The sequence below is a fragment of the Melanotaenia boesemani genome, chromosome 4 (assembly GCF_017639745.1).
Source record: "Melanotaenia boesemani isolate fMelBoe1 chromosome 4, fMelBoe1.pri, whole genome shotgun sequence".
NCBI lineage: Eukaryota > Metazoa > Chordata > Actinopteri > Atheriniformes > Melanotaeniidae > Melanotaenia > Melanotaenia boesemani.
This window is the reverse complement of record NC_055685.1, coordinates 27,943,695-27,948,039: the sequence shown is the minus strand read 5'-3', so window position 1 is coordinate 27,948,039 and position 4,345 is coordinate 27,943,695.

The window sequence follows — 4,345 nt, the reverse complement described above, 5'->3', positions numbered from 1 at the left end:
TCGTGTATGAAAAACCATTAAAGTTTTTTTTTGGTTTTTTTTAAATGCTGGGCTGTTTGCTCACCTTATTGCCACACACAAATGTTAAACCAGTGGTTTCTTTACATTATTTAGACCACTTCTGTTGCTTAAACAAACCTGAGGAGTATAAAGATGAGCAGCAAAGGGAACTGAATGGGATATACTTGAAATTATGTATTCCAGCTCTCTGTAATTGTCATTTTAGACCTAAAAAGGTGAAAGTAAATCAGACAACACAAAATACCAGAGGTCACAAGTTTATATTACATCTTAAAGACAAAAAAAAAAAAAAAATACTCAAGACTGCCTGAGCTTAAATGAAGTCTTATAGCTTAAATATTTCTAAACAACAACATAACATCTGTCAGTGGATGAGGAGCTGCTTATTCATTTATCATCTTGCATCATTTTCTTTATGGTTGATGGCAACTGAGCCAAAGAGATACTTATGAAAGCTGTAAAATGTGGCACACTTGTGCCGTATCATAGAGTATTTTAATATTTTTAAATGTGTTAAGCTGCTGTTCATGGTATACCCTCTGTTTCTGTTCCTGTTAGATAGCGCTCAGTCTGCAGAATCGGTCACAAATTTTGACTGTGGAGGCAAAGTTAAGAACAGAACAGGAACACCAGAGGGTACTTTTCAGTTCGAAAACCTCGTCATTAACCGCAGAAAGTCCGGGTTGCAGCAGACTCCCCGGTCTGTCGCACAGATTGTGTTTTTTGCAACAGCATGTGACAACAGGGACCGTGAAACTACCTGATGCAGAAGTGACGCTCTAAAAATCCACAGTATGCTGTCCACTTCAATCATTATTATGTTTTTGAGGTTTGAGTTTTAGGTGGTGAAAAATGTGTTTTTCTGAGGACCCCGTTCTCATTCTGAGTAGCTTTCAGCTTAGATTGTATCCCATCAGGCCTTCTGATTCACCAAACTGAGAGCCCCCTGACTTCTGTTTAACTGAACACACAAGCACACTCACGCCCAAAAACAGAAATATCCCTTTTAGACCAACTTTTCACTATCCATTGAAGTCTTAAAATTCACCAAAAAAATATCTTTAAAAAGAAAGAAAACAAGTAAATCAATTACTTTCTCCAGTTCAGGGTCATATGAAGGGGGGTTTGAGCCTACCTCAGCTGCCACCAGGCAAAGGAAAGGGTCCGTGCTGGATGGGTTGCCAGTCCATCACAGAGACAAACAGCCATATTTAGAATCACCAGTTAATCTTGACATGCCAGTTTTTTTGTATTGTGGGAGGAAGAACCTAGACATCTTACATGCAGAGGGGATACTTGCAAACTCTACTTGGAAAGTGCCAAACTGAGATTTAAAGTGGGAATCTTCCAGCTGTGAGAGGACAGCACTAACCACCACACCACCACCACCATGCGGCTATAGTATGATTATCTTTGCCATCAAGAGGAATTTATTTCAGCACTGTGCACGTTGTTTTGAGACGACTCCCAGCACTCTACATGTGCTGTAAATCTGTTTAAGATTAGATGAAGTGCATGTGATCATTCATCCTGTTTAACACTTGAACAGACCAGATGTGCATGTACTTAATGTGTTATTGTTCTTTTAAGGTTAGTTTGTGAAAATAAGATTTAGAAGCTCATTTCTTCCAGATGTACAAAAGCACCGTGTAACACTGCAGAGGACGTGTGAGAACAGAAACAATGACTTTTTCATGTCAGAAGGAACTCACTGTGACATCAGACTATCTGGGTTTTATTGCTGCTACACGTCACTTGTTCCAGATATGATGACACTTGAAAACTCTGACTGTCCATGTGGGGTGTCTAATATCTAAAAGTGAAAAAACAAGCTGGGAGCAAGGTGCTTTATGTTTAAAATCTACATTTAATGTACATTAATTTGACCATAAAAGCTGTTACAGCAGCTCATACTGAATCTAAATTAATATTTTTGGCAAATCTACATGTTTGTGGTTTCAGTGATCACCACATATGCATTAATGAGTAATTAATGGAGTGAATCATGTCCATGATCAGACTCATGTTCAGACTGAATGTGCTCACTGCAGCTGTTGAGATATAAAATAGTGTCTCTAAAGCATTTAATTATTACCCAAGTGTGAGAAATTTCCCTTAATGCAGTGAAATGCTGCCACCTAGTGGACAAAAGCTGTCAGTAGTTTCAATTAATTAGTAACTTTCTATTTTGATCACAAAAGCAAAATTACAAAACTGTAAAAATAAATAAGTAAAACATTTATTAACTACTGTATTTGTTTTTTTTTATTCTCAGCATCATTTTTGCCCTTTCTCTGTAGTCAGTGGAAAGTTATTACCACCCAGTACCAAACAGTTGTTAAATTTGATCAAGTCCCACTCTAGCAGGAATTACTCCCCTGGAAATTTATTTTCATTCATTAAAATTGTTCTGTTTAGCTTTTTCACCCCCCCTCAAAAAAATAAAATAAAATAAAATAAAATAAAATAATAAATAAATAAATAATAACAATATCATGGCCTTAGATATTAAATTAGCCATCATTAGGGGACCTCAAAGTGTTAAAATCTGCCAAAGTTGAGTACTGCCACTTTAAAATGAGTTGGATAGGACTAATTTTTGCTAATCTGGCCCAGCCACCATCAGATTATACTGTTTGCCATGTGCCTCTTTTACTATATAATGGCCAGAAATAACACTGAGGTAATCACGCCAGAAAGCAACTGAAGCAGAAAGTGAACCACAAAGAAAGATGAAATATACAAGGCTACACGCAGGTGGAACAGCTGCAGCCCATATTCTTAATAGTGGGATCATTACTTAAAAACTGCTGGTACTGAGTGTATCTCCTGGATAAATGCTTAAAGCATCAGAATTTTTATTAGTTTTATAGTAAAACCCAGGTTTTCTGGGCCAAATCTACCAAACAGCTGCCTGTGGACCCCTGTCCTCTCTGAGGGTTTTTAAATAGAGCAACTACAATGTTTCTAGATAAACAGAAATCTACTTCAGCTTTAGTTTACCACCTCTGGGTGACTTTAGAACTAATTAGGTGCCATCACATAACACACCAAGTATCTTCTGTTTCTTTCTTCTGTCTTTTCCACATAGTTTGTGTTAAAATCTGCAGCTTTCAAATAGTTAAACAAGACTTTAACCCCATGATGCCCTTCAGTTCTTTGTTTATTTTATTGTTTTATCAAAATAACAAACTTTATTTATCTTTTTGCTTTAATGCACTATTTTTATGTATTTATTATTATTTAATTCTTATTAATTATTTAATGTTTAACTGTATTTTATTTTAATGCTGTCATATTTCTTTTTTGTTGTTGTTATTTTCCTGATATTTAAATTTTTATTTATTTATTTATTATAAATTACCTTAGGCATTACAGAGTTAATGCCAGACTGGACCTTGTCTTTTATCTAGAAATATAAGTTCTACACATCCACCTCAGCTGAGGCTCACAGGGACAGCAGAGTGAGGATGTATACATTTAGAAAAAAAAACATACAAGCAAACAAACAAACAAAAAATAATAAAACAGAAAAACAGAAAAATAGATAGAAGAAATCAGTTTCTAAACAGGGCGAACATTTATAATCTGATGCCGGATGGTGAAAACTGTGAAGTATGTATATGGAGGGAAGTATTGACTTGCAGAAAGCAGGTTTGGTCATTAAGAACTGGACCCAGGTGTGAAAGACAAACTGGAAAACTAACTGGAATGAACTCAGAAAAACTGTTTTAATACTGAAACAAGACGTTATGTCTAATTAAAATATTACCAAATATTCAGAACTCTTCATTATCATCTTCAGACAGAAAAGCTGACTGAACATAATAAAAATTGTATTTCTATATGTAATAATCTCAGGCTATCAAAATAAGCAGCATGAATAAAAATGTTGCACCACTAGGGGGCAGTAGATGCTTTCAAATCACCACTGACATGCAGGGAATCAGGCAGACTGGACCTTGTCTTTAATGAAATCAAGGTCTGGATCGATCAACTAAATCTAAAATGATAAAATCCAGATCAGAATAATTTCCATATGCAGTTATATTTAGTGATGCCTCACAAGTTGAATGTTCTTGAAATATAATGTTAAGAAAAGCTGTTAATCAAACACATATTGCTCTTTTAAGAGGAGAAGAGCATGAATACTGCATTAAAACCCTGAACAAAGTGGTGGGTGATCAGGCGTTAAATATAAGAGCCAAAATGAAGAGTAAATTAACCCCAGGAAGGCTCAGAAGACACACAGTTAATTTTTTGTGTCCTCATCCAAGTTTGGATGTGAATGAGCTGCTCCTGCAGGAGAAATCTCTCAGCAGAG